The sequence below is a fragment of the Salvia splendens genome, chromosome 21, assembly GCF_004379255.2.
Source record: "Salvia splendens isolate huo1 chromosome 21, SspV2, whole genome shotgun sequence".
NCBI classification, from domain to species: domain Eukaryota; kingdom Viridiplantae; phylum Streptophyta; class Magnoliopsida; order Lamiales; family Lamiaceae; genus Salvia; species Salvia splendens.
The window spans coordinates 6,856,506-6,874,243 of NC_056052.1; the positions used below are offsets into that span (position 1 = coordinate 6,856,506).

The window sequence follows — 17,738 nt, forward strand, 5'->3', positions numbered from 1 at the left end:
TATTTATATGGTCCTTGATCCTCGTAAGATCTTGTCAAATTTCAAGAATCTCGTGATCGTATCACTTATTTATATGGTCCTTGATCCTCGTAAGATCTTGTCAAATTTCAAGAATCTCGTGATAGTATTGTAATTAAGCTGTTAAATAGGAGTACGACCTAAATTATATATATAAAAAACAAAATAGGTATCATGTCTATTCACGGATTGGATTTGAAATCTTTAATTAATTGTGTTTTAAGATTAGTTTGACGGTTATGCCGGCCATAGTGCAAATTTCACAGACCATGTTGAATAGTAATACTAATACATTTAAATTTAGTCAAACTCCCTCGGTGTAACTGATAATATACCGAATTCACTTTTAGGCCATCCATAACGCTGTTCCTATACCGTTCCTTAAACTACTATTTGCGGGCCCCACTGTACTTTTTTACTCCATTCCTTAACTAAGGAACGGAACCTGCAACCCTCCGTTCCTTAACCGTTCCTTAAATTACTATTCATTCAATTTCATTTTTATTTTTATTTCCAACCAAATTCAATTAATAAAAACACACTTTAATAAAAAACACACAACATTAAAACAAAGTTACAACTTAAACTTAAAAAAAATAAAAAGCACACAATTAAAATCCTAAAAAAATAAAATTACACAATTTTAATAATTTCATCCGCCAAAGTTTGCCCAAATGTGCTCAATTAAATCCTGTTGGAGTTGGGTGTGGGCGCTAGAGTCGCGTGTCCTTGCACGAATAGATAACCGTTCTTGTATAGACGGATGCGCTCCACTTCGAGGCGGACTACTTGCGGTTGAGCTTCCGGGGGATTCGGGGTCGAACCAATTTCCCGCCTCGGGTCCTTCGTCTTGGACAATCATGTTGTGCAAGATTATGCACGTATACATGATGTCGACCATGTTCTCCATGAACCACGTACGAGCCGGGGCTTTGATGATGTTGAAGCGCGCTTGGAGAACCCCGAACGCTCTCTCCACATCCTTGCGAGCAGCCTCCTGCTTCTGCGCAAAAAGAGCCTGCTTTGGGTTAGAAGACCCACTGCACGTCTTCACGAAGGTAGGCCACTTCGGGTAGATACCATCGGCGAGATAGTACCCCATTTTATAAAGCCGGTTGTTGGCGACGAAGTTGATAGCCGGCGCTTTACCATCCAAAACTTCGGTCAAGAGGTCGGACTGGTGGAGCACGTTTACGTCGTTGTTCGACCCGGGGACCCCGAAGTACGCGTGTCAGATCTAAAGGCGGTAGTCGGCAACGGCCTCGAGTATAACGGTTGGGTGGGTGCCTTTGTGGCAGCTCGTGTAGGACCCCTTCCACGCCACCGGGCAATTCTTCCATTGCCAGTGCATGCAATCGACGCTGCCGAGCATCCCGGGGAATCCGTGCACTGTTTCGTGAAGGTCGAGCAGGAACTGACAATCGGTCGTGCTTGGCCTCCGGAGAAATTCGTCGGTGAAGGCTGCCCGGACGCCTTTGCAGAATTTGAGCAAACACATTCGCCCAGTGCTGTCTCCGATGTGGAGGTATTCGTCGAACATGTCGGCCGTTTGTCCAGTCGCAAGCTGGCGGATTGCTGCAGTACATTTCTGCAGCGTCGTACGGCTGGGACGGCCGACCGCATCAAACCCTTCCTGGAAGAACTCTTCCCGGGCTGCCAAAGTATTCGCGATGTGGAGAAATAACGGTTTCCCCATGCGGAAACGGCGACGGAAGTACGTATCTCCCAAAACCGGGTTATCGCAGAAGTAGTCGTGTACTAACCTTGCGGCGGCTTCCTCCCGGTTACGATGGATGTGCGTACGGGAGCGTCGTTGGGGCGGCGCGGCTTCTTCCGCCTCCCGTCGTCGATCTTCTTCAAGTGATTGTTCCAATATTTGACGCATTTGTTCAAAAGGATCCATTAATTTGATTAAATTTGGGAGAAGAAAAACAGAGTTGATTTGAGATGAAAATTGGGGTGGAAATAGAGAGGATTTGAGAGGAATAGATGTGTGTTTGTGAGTGAAATGAGTATGAAATAGGAGTATTTATAGAGTAAATAAATTTAAATAAATAAATAAATAAATAACGGGAAAAAAACGGTAACAATATCGTTGCAATTTTTTTTTATTAAATTTGAATTTTAAAAAAATCGAATTATTGCGTCACCGTGACGACGCGTCGAATGGGAGGCCGCCACGTCGCCTCGGCGCGTGGCGGAACGTGTCGTGCCGCGTCTCGCGGGAACGGCACCCGGCACGGCACCGGCACGGAATGGCGACGGAACGAGCGGCTGCAACGCGTGCCGCCGCGGTTCCGTTCCTTCGGAATGAAATAAGGCACCGCAACGCGTGTCAACTAAGAAAAATGGGTAAGCATTGTCTTATAAATAGAGTCCCTTTTAATAAATAAAATACAGAAAGTTTCTTGATTCATTTTTTAAAAAAAATGGATTTAAAATTTGGATTTTATCTGTTCACCTGTAGTATTACTAAGATTTTTAAAATAATAATAATAATAATAATAATAATAATAATAATAATAATAATAATAATAATAATAATAATAATAATAATAATAATAAATAGAGTATTAGTAATATATAAAATATGAATAAAACTTCATTTCTTAATCTCGTTGTCAAAAACTGTTAAAGACCGTATTAATAAGACGTACCATTACTTATGTAAACACATCTAATTTAAACATAGGGAGAACTACATTACATATATACTCCCCCGGTCACATAAAATATGGGCTTATAATATGACACAAAAATTAAGACAAAATTGATATATAAAAAAAAGAGAGATGAGAAATATAATTAAAATAATATTAGTTGATAGTGAAACTCATATTATTTTAATATTTTAGTGGTGATATAAGTTGTAAATAACTTTAAGTATAAGGGCATTAAATTGGGATACCTTTTTATAATTGGAACGAAAATAGAAAGTGCACGGGACGGAAGGAGTACTTCAATACAAATCCATCGATATTCAATCAATAGAGAGAGAGAGAGAGAGAGGAAAAAAAGGTTTTACATAGTGCCAATGGCGAATATGTGCAACGAATAATCATACAAGTTGGAAAAACATAACAAGCAGTTGCTTTTTATTCTTTCATAAAGAAAAAAATGAAACACAAACCTTGTACAAAAAAAATTATAATTCGAAGCTATTTTGGTATATAAGAAACAAGCATTTGGCACGAGCCATTTAAACACTGCATACTACTCGTAATAATATCCTCAAAAATTGTTGTGTCAAGCTTGATCCCTGCATAATCACAGTCTACACTACGTGAAAATCATACTCAAGATTGATTCCAAGATTAGAAAAATCAACCAATCTAAAGGTGTGTAGGATTTCATCACTAGGAGTTTTTGTTCAAGCAAATGTCATAATCTTTCTATTTACTAATGTCCTAGTCGTTAGTATAGAATTCCATTCCTCGATCGTCTGATTTCCTAGTTTCTTGATTACTTAGTGACATGAAGGATGCTGATATTGATAGTTTCATCTCTTACCTCTATCGAGGGACACCACTTGATCCACGAGCTTCTATAGTGAAACACAATGAGTGTAGTCAGTTTGCGCCCACTTAATACAACAACTAACTCTCTATTCACCAGCTTCCGAGCCAATTTGTTGTGCCAGGAATTCATCAAGTGGCCCCCAATTTGGTGGAGTAGATTTACTCAAATTATCAGAAGGTAATGACCTGATGCATCCAAGGAGATGCTCGATTTCACAGCGAAGACTGGCATCACAAGAAGAATAAAACAACTAATTAGATCTAATTATGACATACTTGTAGCTTCGGTATCTTGTAGAGCATGAGTTTATTGAATCTAGAATCTAAAACGCTCACTAAGTATTGGTTTCCATATAGTGTTTTTATTAACACTAATATTAGAATGAAAAATAGCATAAAGAGTTGGCCAGAGTGGTTATATATATGTATGGGACATGGTATGAATGAACATAATGGTAAGACTTGGGTGTGAGGAACACGGACAAGGAGATTCATGAAAGCAAAGGTAACAAAATAAATCTCAATAACAAAAATGCTTCTCATTCTTAGAAATTACTAATTGTCCAAAATAAATCGGTACCTTCGTTTTGCTTGTGGTGTGCTTATCTCTAACTTCGAAAATGCATCAGCAATTTGGGAGTGCAGAATAGTGACCACTTGCCTGCAATAGCAAGAAAAATAGGAAAATCAGATTGCAGAATAAACTATTTTTAAAAAGTGAATATTCTCAGTCTGTCTCAAGTCCCAACATGAAAAACCTTATCAAAAAAGATTATTTCTTTGCTACCCTTATTCCATTGTAGCATACAAACAATGAAAGAAAGTCGAGTCTGGTATGGAACATTACCCAAAAATAGCTTGGACATCCTCTTCGTGCAGGTGTTTAGTTAATGTACGTAGAAGATATGCAACTTCCTGTGAAAATAAGTGGAGCGATAGGGATTAAAGAGAATAAACATATAGACTATATTAAAGAGAAGGAATAGGATGAGTGACCGAAAATCACACACTGAAAGAAAACAATCTGAGTGCTCATTTATTTCATGGCAATCAAACCAGAGACATGATCAAAACATTAAATACTCAAAGAAGGATCAAACTCAGGCTTGAGAGAGAGAGAGGCACAGTTCCTATCTATCACGTATTCTTTTAGGTGGTCTCTTTCTTTTGGCTCTCTCTAGTTTTGCTTGCACTGTACATCATTCTGTTGTAGCAGTGACAGAGCAGGACAGAATTTTATTTTCAACACTATCATGCATCAAGTTAAATGCTACTAGTTCTTTACCTTGGTAAGAGACTGAGCAAATTGGCTAGGCTGTAACTCAGTGCCCTCGGATCTATTCCAACCCTCAACAATTTGTGGCAAGCTACGTAGATGAAACAACAATCTCTCTCATTATCTGAACCAGCTTTGAATAAATTTCATCACGGTGATTTTTGTAATCCTATCATGAAAGCAAACACATGTTATAATAAGGCTCACATAATATTTATGCAGGGAATTTAACCAACCCCGGTAATATAAGTTTAAGACTGAGTAGAAAACATTTAAAAATAGTCTCTGTGAACAGTGTATTGCATATGAATCACTTACAGCTGCTACTCGGTCGATCTCTGACTGCAATAACACTTTATACGTCTCTGGTACTTTGAGTAAGAGAATTCTCCTAATTTCTTGATGAATTCATGAAAACCATCAAATAATCAATAAGAACCTCTATAATATTTAATTACACAGAATATCTGAAAAGAAAACGCAAACTCAAATTTGAGATTGACACCCAAAATGCATCTAGCAGTCCTAATATATTTTACGCCACCGGAACTAATAATACAAATGCTAATAATGAATATTTAACAGCACTCTGCAACCACCTACCAGGTATGATGGCATACGTGAAACTTATCACTTGGCTTGCCATAGCCAGATGTCTAGCCGTAATTGATCTCAAACCAGACACCTGTAGCCAAATTATGTCACCAAGGACAACGTAAAAGAAACAGTTAGGAACTCCAGCATACATAAGGTCAAATTGGACCTTTTCCTTTTGTTCTAATATAAAATACACTATAAACAAAAAAAGTTATTGAAAAGATTAACTGTCTAGTGATCAAAACATCAATATATGTCTCAAACAGTCATAACTTCAATAGTAAAATAGAAATTCAACTTCAGAAGTGCACTAAAAAAAATAATACCTGTAAGGCATTCGCTCCAAGAACAAGATGAGCAGTCCTTGAATTGAATAATTTCAAGAGCTCAGCAACACGGTGAACTACTTCCGCAGATAATGTGGGCAAAAAACTATTCATATCTACATACTCTGACATCATCTTCACCAAATACAAGCCACTGAAGCAACAATGAAAACGATAAACAAATCTTATCACTAACACATAATCAAACTCAAGAACCGATAAATCTACCATCACAAAAACTATTTGCATTTACTACATAATTCCACAAAGGAAGATAAAATTGCATAAAACTGAAAAGTATTACTAGTCATGGCTACTTACCAATTCACCATGTGATATGCAACACCTTTAAAATAAAGCATCCGCAGGGCAGATTTACCACGTTCTTTTGTGATGGCATTGTTTCCATTAGATGAAGTACTGACATCAGCACTGCTGTTCTCAGTTGGCACACTTGACCTTAATGGATCAGTGTATGTGCCATTAGAATCTGGATGCTCAACGCTCTGGGATGTGTTCAATGGACCAGCATCTGACTCGGAAGGACCATCACTGCTTGATACCACTTCACTAGAAGTAACAGCAGTATCATCAGAAGCGCCACCACTCTCTCCAGAAATCACAGATTCTGAAGAACACAGTGAATTGACAATGCTCTGAAACTCATCTGGTACATCTATCTCCGACCAATTTTCTTGGTCAAGGAGAGCCCTCATCTTAGACATCTATAATAATAATACCAGCAAACAAGTTAGTCTAACTCATAGCAAGGCTTGAGGGATCCCCCTATCCTCCCCTCCCAAAAAAAGTAGAGTAGCTAGGAAAAATGAAAACTAACTCGAGATTCATGCTGGAACTCAATGAAGGATTTAGCTTGTGATTGAAGTGTTCCACGAATGCTATACCCCAGCCTTCCACCAATCTGTTTATGTAAGCATGATATAATATCATAACCATGATTAAACAACTCCCTGTTATAGAATGTACATAACTATAAGATGCAGCACATACCTTCTCTGTTGAACTTATAAATTCCTGACTGATATTATAAACACCAAGAAATTCTTGCAATTTAAGTTTTGGATGAATTTGAGAACGGATTCCAACAATTTTCGCCCATCTTCCATGAGCAGCATCGCAAGCAGCAAATAGAGCCTCCGCATTCTCTCTCAAGATATCAGCTCTGTCAAAATGAAGGAAAAAGAATTTCAAAAACTGGTGTATATGGTGGTTCATATGGTTCTAAATGTGGATCTCCACAAATAACTGAAACATATTATTGCTGCAGCTTTGGAACAAAACCTTTTAAGGAAAATAAATAAAATAGTAGTACTAATTTTCAGTCTAAATCAATTTCAGAAGTACACAAGGACCGCACCCTCCACATCCCTCAAAAAATGCCCTAAGGATACAAGAAAAAGAAAGAGCATCTCACCGGAAACTTCTCGAAAGATTAGGATTTCCTGCTGCATAACCTCTCCCATGCACGGACGTTGTTCTGCTGGTAATTTGTGAAGATTGTTGTGAAAGGGAAATAGCCTGACCATCAGTTTCTTGAGCTGTTTCTGGAGATGATGCACCATGTGCAATAGCAGCAGCAACCGAGTCGGCAGCATAGTGACCATTGAGATTGCCCATGATCCATTCAATTGCTCTTTTGACTTCAGAAGCCCGCAATAAGTGTGTCTGCATTCACTAAAAGAAAATAATCAAATTACGCCATGCCAAAAAACCAGATCGCATGTATATGCAGACTCCAGATTCCAGGCAAGTATCAATTGTCAAGAATACATTACCTGCACTATCTTGAAAATTTCCTGCAAAAGCTTCACAAAGCTATCAGGTGACAGACTTTTCAATTTACTTCCTAGTGATGAACCCCCACCTGAGTCAACATTACAGAATTAGAAGATTTTGTCAGCCCAAAAAGTTTCTCCACAGTCAGAAAGATTTTGACAGAAAGAAATGACCATTAAAAATTTTCATTATTAACAGAACGCAAGAGTGAAAATCAAATCATGTGTGCAGATAGTCAACTAAAAGGAAAGAAGTCTTTCAGCAGAAAGCAAATATTTATGAAGTCCACTGAACCTATAATTCTGAAATGATGCATTGAACCCACCATCAGTATCCCCAATCCCCTCTCCAGAGATGGAATCCGACTCTAGATGCATATTCAAAACTGTCACTTTGACAGAAGTCTTTATATCAGAAGCTAGTGTATCTCTGTATATTCGCAAGACGGCCGGTAATTTGCCCTGGAAAAGAGAAGAATCAGCCATGAGACTAAATTGAAACCACAAACAAGAAAAGTAGCAAACAAAATAACAGAAGAAAAACATACAAAACACCTTCCTTTTGATTAAGTATCAACTCAATTTTTGTGACGGAAACAGGTCAACAAAATAACTTAAATCAAATGCACCAAGATAGGTGTTTTCAACACGGAAAAGCAAATAAACAAGTCCTCATGCAATATGCACCAATTTGATAAAACCCAGGTCATGGATAATGCTAGTGTGATAATCAATCCAGATTAAGATCCTAATTACAACTAGTCATATTCATACATCATCAGCTATATTCATTAAAAGTTACTCTCCATTATCTGCAATCTTGATACTGAACTTTAGATTGAACTATTCATACACCATCATTTTTCCATAACTCTGCATCTTCAACATTTAGCAGTTATCAGAGTAGGGCACTAAGGGAGCATATCCAACCACCAAAAAAAATAGTAACGATGATTGAATGTTCTTTCTTCTACAAACAAAGAGATACTGGAACCTCTACATAAGGAAACACCGACTCACTGTTCTAAGTAATCCAATGACAAGAGGGAGAAGTTGATCTTGAAAATGTGAAGATCTTTCTTCCTCCAATTTAACCTGCATTTTTACATAGAAAAGTAGTCAGATCCGCTATGAGAAACTGTAAAATGAGTCAATAACAACCACAGCAAACAAAGAAAATAATCAAAACTATGAAGTATAAAAACATATTTCTGAGCATAATATGAGTAGTGTGTGTGTGTGAGAGAGAGAGAGGGGGAAGGGGGAGTACTGAATGTTTCTCAATTTTCCTAATAGGTATAATCCATCAAGACTAGAGGACAAGCTTACTAGTTAGCTTGTAGTTCTAAACAAAAATAATGTCCTGTGTATGAGGAAGACCTGGCGAAGGAATCAGGTCAATTTTTCACTGGTTACTAACTGTTAATCTTATTAGCAGAGACTAAATTTAGATATTATTATACTCTAACTCAACTGAGATATCGCCCAAAAATCTTAATCCTCGACCTATAAGATGTCACTTTAGCAGCATGCACAACTCAAACAACAACTATGAAATAACCGTAAGCCTTGCTGGCAAAATTCTCAAACCATCTTATGCAAATCCTTGTTAAATGATGTACTAGACATCAGATTGTGTAGAAACAGATTACGAATGACTGCTTGCATAAAATACCGACTTGTAAAAACAGGAAAGAAAATTCTTGAATAAAGAACATAAGTAAAAATTGATTCCTTAAAGAACTAGTTCTTCAAATATAAAAAAGATATACAACATTAAGCTTACTTCTTCATATTTTCCAGTGGAGGTTATGGTAGTCACTACTGATACATCCATACTATCAGCACCACGCATAGATGCACGGATAAATTCTGCTGAAAGAATGCTACAAGAATGAATATGATAAGTCAAAATATCAAGCTACTTCATATTGAACTGATAATCAAACAAGTTGGACACCAAAATCATGAACAGACTTCATGGAAGCCAGATAAAATAAACATTAAAGTCAGCACCTTTTAGAAAATCCATTTGATAGAAACCAAAAGCTCATTGTTCTGCATAGCATTAAGTTTCTGAAAACCCGAGTTGGCATTGTGGTTTAACATCAAACAGAACTTAACAGGGTTTTCGAAGTTAGCTAGATATTGCAACCATATAATTAGCCGAGATTTTCTCATTAGTTTTGGGCTTAGCCATCTCTAGAGACATCTCCACATCCTCCTAGGATACATATCTATTTACTTGAACATAGTTTTAGCTCTTCCTTTTTTTTCCTTCTTATTTGTTATTGTCCTTCGTATCAAAATAAAGTTTTAGGGAATCGGTTCAGTTACTAGATGGTTACTTATTCTGATGGGAGGAGGTCTTTTAATCTAGTTGGACAGTATGCGAAACACTCCTAGACAGAGCTAGGGTAACAATTAAATGTCTGTTTGAATCTAGTTGGAGTTGGAGATGATCATGCGAAAAGTTATGATAAACAGTGAATCAGTAATAGTAAATTGTGGAGTTGCGGAATGTGAGACTCTTGACAAGCTGGGCGAACTCTCGAGAATCTATATTCAGTAAATAGAGCCAATTGTTATTTGTGCTACAGGAGTAATAACAAAAATAAAATAATAAGTTTAAGTACACATGGCTTCATGACAGCTAATCATATCATCTTGCCTCATTGCTTTTTTTGGCTATTTCTTGAGAGCAATCTTTTTAAGTAATCTAATCTGCTTAGTGTTTTCATTTATAATGGCTAAACAGTATAACATAAACCAATGTGGCCCACAGTCCATATTAAAATATTATACTACCTCTGTCCACAAAAAATAAACAAGTTTTACCATTTTGGGCCATCCACCAAAATTTGACTAATTCTAAAAATGGAAAGTTTTAAACCATTGCTAACCCTACACATCATTCTAAATATGGACCTCACAATCCACTAACACTACTTCCACCACATTTTCTCTCTCTCTCTTACTTTACCAATTGCGCATTAAAACCCGTGCCATTTACAACTCTGTCTATTTTTTGTGGACGGAGGTAGTATATCATAGCCAGCAATATATATATATATAGAGTATAACTCTTGAGCTATGACCAACTAACTAGAATCAATTGGGTAGTTGAATGTTACTTCCATTATTTCTACTCTCCAGTAACATGTATGAAGAAGGTAAGACAAGCTAAGATCAGTTAAAAGACGCATCTTTAAGATTGAATCAACCAGTCAGCCAGGTCCTACAAGACCACCTCAACACATTTATTTTGCCATGTAAGAATAGCAAAGGACATCAGAAGTCGAAACTTGCATTTGATCATTGTGAATAAGGAATCTCATGTTAGCATTTGATCTCGAAACAAGAATAAACAAACCTGTTAACTGACTCCACTGAAGCTGTTACATGTTCACGAAGATGGCGAAAGCAATGCAGACCGATCAACTCGTCTCCTTCCTATTAAAGCGCAGACCAGTCATCAGACGGGAATATATATATCCAAAATACAGGTGAAGAAAATAGGAAGCACAACAAGATGTTGAAGAAACAAATACAGAAATATCACATCTGTAGTGAACATACCAGTATATGTTGCAGGTCATCAATAATATCTAAAGCTCCAAGACAATCTGCAGATGCAACAAGCTGCAAATAATAGGTGATAAAAATTGTAAATCAACAAGGACTTCTTTACTTAAGTAGCTAGCTACAAGCAGCACGTAAGAAAATTAACCTCCACTATTAGACTTACTGCAGGGAAATTAATTTTGTTTGTTGAGGCCAATAATGTTAACTTAGACACTTCCAGAATTTGTTGTCATACATGATTTCGAACGTAGTATCTTAGGGTGATTAAGTACATTTTACAACCCCATGTAAATGGTACAGCATGAGTTAGAACGTAGAATAATCACAACTTGATAAGACTTGGTAAAGATTCATAGCACAATTCTTGTTGGTTGTTAAAATTAAGACCTAGAGCACCCAAGTTATAAAGAAGAGAGTTAAGAAATACAAAACCCTCTTGCTCATATTTTAGTTAGAAGTTGTAACTTGCATCTCAAACTGCAGGAGGAATCTAAAAATTCCGCTTACTTTGATTCCATGTGATACTGAGAGAACAATAACTTTGACCAATCCTTTTAAAAGCAATTAGTAAACATGCCTAAAACTTCAATTTCCAGCATCATTCGAAAACTTACCAACTGAAGAGTGGAGACTGCCTGATTGACTGAAAGCATGAGTCTCAGCTTACTCTGCAACGCGATCATATCCCCTCGCCTACCGCTTAGCTCCTGCACCTTCCTAGCGGAGCCAACCAAGTCAGAATCCAAAAGCCTAATCGTCCCTTTCAACTCCCTGACCCTCTCGCACCCTTGTAGAATCTTCGAATTCAAATCCTCCAACTGCACCTGAGCCTCAAAGAACGAGCTTGACCGCATTGAAATCTCCCTCACCAAATGCAGCTCCACTACATCCAAATACTGCGACAACCTCTCCTGCAACGCCACATTCTCCGACATCGTCCGGAAGGGGCACGCAGCCCTAAACGTGGCTCCATCCTCCAATTGGAAATCCTCCTTGAAATACAACGCCGGAACCTCCCTCAAGCACGCCACCAACGCCTCCCCCGCCGAGCCCCCACCAAAAAGACCACCCTGCCCCTCGTGATCCCTATCGTGCTGCCGGAGAATCTCCACGAAGTGAGAGTGCGATTCCGACACGGCGTTGATGTAAGGCAGGAAATCCGATCGCGTAAGCTCAGATCCGAGCTTCGGCGCGGGCGGCAATGGAACGAATTCCGGAACGGGGACGGCGGTGGAGGAGGACCACCAGCCGATGAGGGAGGAGGAAGGGTTAGGGTTGTTGAGGATGGAGGAGAAGCTCTGGCTGCCGGCATCGGAGACTGATTTAGCCAATGACGAGGTCGTGGCATACCCCGATGCTCTTCTAGAGCTTCCATGAGGCGATTCCGTCGACCTTCCCGGCGATTGGGAAGGCGATGAATCCATTACTTAATTTCTAAGATCTGCGTGCGAATTTGAATCCTAGGGATTACGGCATGCAAAATTGGGACCTGATTCGCAAAATCCGAGATGAATCCTGAGAGAAGAAGCGGTTGTGATCTGGATTCTGGAGAGTGGAGATCGGAAGAATGGTGAAAATTCTCAGTGGTGCGTTAAAGAAGTGGATCTGAGAGAGGGAGAGAATCGGGTGGACCGGTTTGGTCGAAACCCGGACCCGCCATTTCATTAAGCAACCCAATCATATATCTCAGGAATTTGCAGTGTGATTTGAGTCATCTTTTATATTTTACTTTATCCGTCCGTAAAGAGTATGCACTATTTCCATTTTCGTTCGTCCCAAAAAGTATGAACTTTTAATGTTAGGAATGAAGGTTGAAAATGATGCATGGATACATGGCTGCGGCGGTTATTTCAGTTAGTTCGGTTGATGACCGTTGCTCAAGATCTCAAGGCTTCAAGATTCAGTTGTGGAATCAGCTAGCTTGTGCAAGCAGTTGCGATGAGCTTTATGAAGTATAAAGAGTCAGTTGCATTCAAGTTGCATAATTCAATTTCGTTCATCAACATTCAATAGAAGTCGAGCTTCTTCTATAATCCACACACACACGGAGCGATTAGTAAGTTGAATTTGTAGCTGAGTGTGATCAAGTGAGTCTTGTGATTAGATTCATGTTGTAGCTCAATTCTGGGATTGTAATTGAGTGTGAGTGTTGTACAAAAGATCGATCAATAAATCCTATTCCTTTTCTCCCGTGGACGTAGGCTTGCAAAGGCCGAACCACGTAATTCCCTTGTGTTTTCTTGTTTTCGTTTACGTTCCAATTGTTCGTGTTATTCACATCGAGATCTTCGTTGAGGTGTCTCGGTTGGAAGTTGGAGTTCGGCTCATAAATTCACATTTAATTTTAGAAACTCTCTTTTCTCTAATCAGGTGAGAGTCATTCTCCACTAACAATACTTAAAAATCTTTCTCTATCTACCTCTCTCTTACTTTACCAATAATGAATTAAAACCCGTGTCGAACCCAAAGTTCGTACTCTTTGAGGATGGAGGGAGTAATTTACTTTTTCACCCAAAAATTTCTACTCTCAAGGGAAGAAACTGCATCTGGTGTGTTGAAGAAGGAGACGATCACTGAGGAAGAAAAGGCTGATCCCAATTATCAAGAACAGCAAGATAAGGCTTATTCAACCTTGATCTTGAGCCTAAACGATCGTATGTTTAGAGAAATCTCAAGGGAAGAAACTGCATCTGGTGTTTGGAAGAAACTGGAGTCATTGTATATGACGAAATCCCTCTCCAACAGACTTCTCTTGAAGCAGCGGCTATTTACTTTCAAATTCACTGAGTCAAGAACTATCAGTGAGCAGCTCAAGGAATTTGCTAAGTATGTAGATGACTTGGAGAACATCGATGAGAATATCAAAGATGAGGACAAAGCACTTATGCTCCTCAACTCCCTGCCTAAAAGCTTCGAGCAATTTAAGGATGCTATCCTTCTTGGAAGAGAGTCCAAGGTGACATATGAGGAGGTGCACTCTGCCTTAAAAATGAAGGAATTTCAGAAGGTTGCATCAAGGCCAAATGATCCAGCATCAGAGAGTCTGAATATCAAGGAAAACTTCAAGAAATCTGGCAAGAAGAAGTTTGGGAAGAAGAACAAACCTTGGAGACAGAAGCCTATGGAGGAAAAGGAGACAAGGTCTTGCCATTACTGCAAGAAGCCAGGCCATATCAAGAAGAATTGCTTTGTCTTGCAGAGAAAACAACAAGGTCAACAAGCTGCACAAAATACAGTAGATATGGTAGAGAGGAAGTTCAAGCCGCAGAAGCACTGAATATTGCAGATGAAGACATCAGAAATGTGTGGATCATGGATAGTGGATGTAGCTTCCACATGAGTTCTCACATTGAGTGGTTTCAGGATCTGCAAGAATCTGAGGGAGTTGTGCTTCTTGGGAATGATCAGGAATGCAAGATAGCTTGTGTTGGAAGTATCAAACTGAGAATGGCAGATAGTTCGACAAGAATTCTATCAGAAGTCAGATTCATCCCACACATCAAGAGAAATTTAATATCTCTTGGGGTACTTGAGCAGAAAGGGTACTCGTTTGTATCCTCTGGTGGAGTAATGAAAGTCATCAAAGACTCAAAGGTGGTCATCACTGCTTTGAGGAAAAGAAATTTATACTATATGCAAGCTCAGGTGGTAAGTGGAGGTGCCAATGCAGTCACCAACACAGATCTTGATCTATGGCATCTTCGGCTTGGGCATGTCTCAAAGGCTGGTCTGAAAATTCTTGCCAGGAAGGGTGTAATAAACACTGAAGTCTCTACTGGATTGAAGCATTGTGAGGAATGTGTTATGGGCAAGAGCAAGAAGCTGCCTTATGGTGTTGGGAAACACACATCAGAGCTGCCTCTGGATTACTCACATAGTGACATATGGGGTCCCTCTCCAGTTCCAACAATTGGAGGATGCAGGTATTTCTTGACCTTCATTGATGATTTTTCCAGGAAGATATGGATTTACTTCATGAAAGAAAAATCAGAAGCCTTTGATAAGTTCAGAGAGTGGTGCACTGAGGTAGAAGTGGAAAAGAAAACATCACTAAGATTCCGTAGGACAGATAATGGACTTGAATTTCTATCGCGTGATTTTGATGATTTATGTAAGATGAAGGGAGTTAAGAGGCATAGAACGGTGCCTAACAATCCTCAACAAAATGGTGTGGCTGAGAGGGCTAACCGCACAATCCTAGAGAGAGTAAGATGCATGCTAGCAAGCTCTGGGATGCAGAAAAGGTTTTGGGGAGAGGCTGCTGCAACTGCAGTATATTTGCTCAATAAATGTCCATCTTTAGCCATCAATATGGACACTCCTGATTTTAGATGGTTTGGCTCTCATGGAGATTATGCAAGGCTAAAGCCATTCGGGTGCAAAGCCTACTCACACATCAGAAGAAGCAAGCTTGAAGCAAGAGCCATAAAATGTGCTATGCTATGCTATCAAAGGGGAGTGAAGGGTTATAGACTGTGGTTGATGGAGCCTGGGAATAATAGAGTTATAATCAGCAGAGATGTGACTTTTAGGGAAAGAGAGATGCCCTACAGTGAGTTGAGCTCACAGAATGAGGCTGCTAAAGATAGCACATCAGTGGAGGTGGAGCTTCTTGATAAGAATGGATCAGATTCTGATGTAGAGTCTGATGGAAATGAAGAGCCTCAAGTAGAACCAAACACCCAACCAAATCAACAAGGAGTGACCTCAGAAACTACCAACTTGCTAGAGACTGACAAAGAAGTGTAGTTGCTCCACCAGTCAGATACAGCAACTCTAGCTTGGTCTATTATGCTCTCTATGTGGCTGAGGGAATTGAATGCTCAGAGCCACAAAATTACAAAGAGGCATTGAAGAGTAGTGAGAAGACCAGATGGGTGAAGGCAATGAAAGAAGAGATGGAGTCACTCATTAAGAATAACACATAGATTCTGGTGGAGAGAACTAAGCTCCAGAAATTGATTGGTTGCAAGTGGATTTTCAAGAGAAAGATTGAAGCTGCTCTTGGGAATAAAGTGAGGCATAAGGCTCGGCTTGTTGCTAAGGGATATACCCAGAAAGAAGGCATAGACTACAACGAAGTATTCTCCCCTGTGGTGAAGCACAGCTCCATTAGAATTTTGATGGCCATCGTATGTCAAAATGATTGGGAACTACAACAAATGGATGTAAAAACGGCATTTCTTCATGGTGAGTTGGAGGAAAGTATTTACATGGAGCAGCCAGAGGGTTTTATAGAGCCGGGAAATGAGAATAAAGTTTGTCTTTTGAAAATGAGCCTCTACGGATTGAAGCAAAGCAGCCGGCAATGGAATAAGAAATTTGATGAGCACATGCTGCTTATTGGCTTCAGTAGATCAGATTATGACAACTGCGTTTACATGAAGAAGAAGGATGGAAGAGCAGTAGCATATCTCCTTCTCTATGTGGACGACATGCTCATTGCAGGTTCAGATATGCATGAGATTGACAAAATAAAGTCAGACTTGAGCACATGTTTTGAGATGAAGGATTTGGGCAATGCAAGTAGGATATTGGGAATGGATATCATCAGGGATTGGAGGAAGGGAACATTGTGGCTAACACAACAAGAGTATATCAATAAAGTCTTGAAGAAGTTCCAAATGGATGACTCAAGATCAGTCATGACTCCTCTTGGCCCACACTTCAAGCTAAGCTCGGAGCAGAAGCCTAAAACGGAAGAATAGATGAAAGAAATGAGTAACCTGCCTTTTGCCAACATAGTAGAGAGTGTGATGTACACTATGGTGTGCACAAGACCTGATATAGCTCATGCCATAAGCTGTGTAAGCAGATATATGTCAGATCCGGGTAAGATCCATTGGCAAGCTCTAAAGTGGATCTTGAGATATCTTAAAGGATCTGGGAGTGTTGGGATATTATACAGGAAGAGGTATGACTTAACAAAGGATGCTGCTATGGGATTTTGTGACTCTGATTTCGCCACAAACTATGACTATAGGAAATCACAGACAGGTTATGTATTCACCTTATATGGCTCTGCAGTTTCATGGAAATCTGGACTGCAATCTGTGGTAGCTTTGTCAACAACGGAGGCTGAATATATTGCACTTGCGGAGGCAGTCAAAGAAAGCTTCTGGATGAAAGGAATCTTAAATGATTTTGGAGTGCAGCAGAAAGCTATCAAGGTACATTGTGATAGCAGCAGCGCAATTAGCCTATCAAAGCATCAAGTGTTTCATGAACGAAGTAAACACATAGATGTAAGATTGCACTTTGTCAGAGATGAAGTGAGTAAAGGAGAGGTGAAGATTCAGAAGATAGGGACAGAAGATAACCCCGCGGACATGTTGACTAAAGTTCTGCCGGTGTCCAAGTTTTCTCATTGCTTGGATTTGGTGTCCGTGGTTCAGAGATAAGTAGGAGCTGATGGAGATAAAGGGGGGTAGAGGATTGATCATCACTGTTCAACCTAGGTGGAGATTTGTTAGGAATGAAGGTTGAAAATGATGCATGGATACATGGCTGCGGCGGTTATTTCAGTTAGTTTGGTTGATGACCGTTGCTCAAGATCTCAAGGCTTCAAGATTCAGTTGTGGAATCAGTTAGCTTGTGCAAGCAGTTGCGATGAGCTTTATGA

General features: G+C 39.3%; 1 pseudogene; it reads right to left on the reverse strand.

Moving 5' to 3' along the window:
* Nucleotides 1-3,023: 3,023 nt before the first annotated feature.
* On the reverse strand, nt 3,024-12,760 carry LOC121785056 (annotated as a pseudogene).
* Between the last annotated feature and the right edge of the window lie 4,978 nt (nt 12,761-17,738).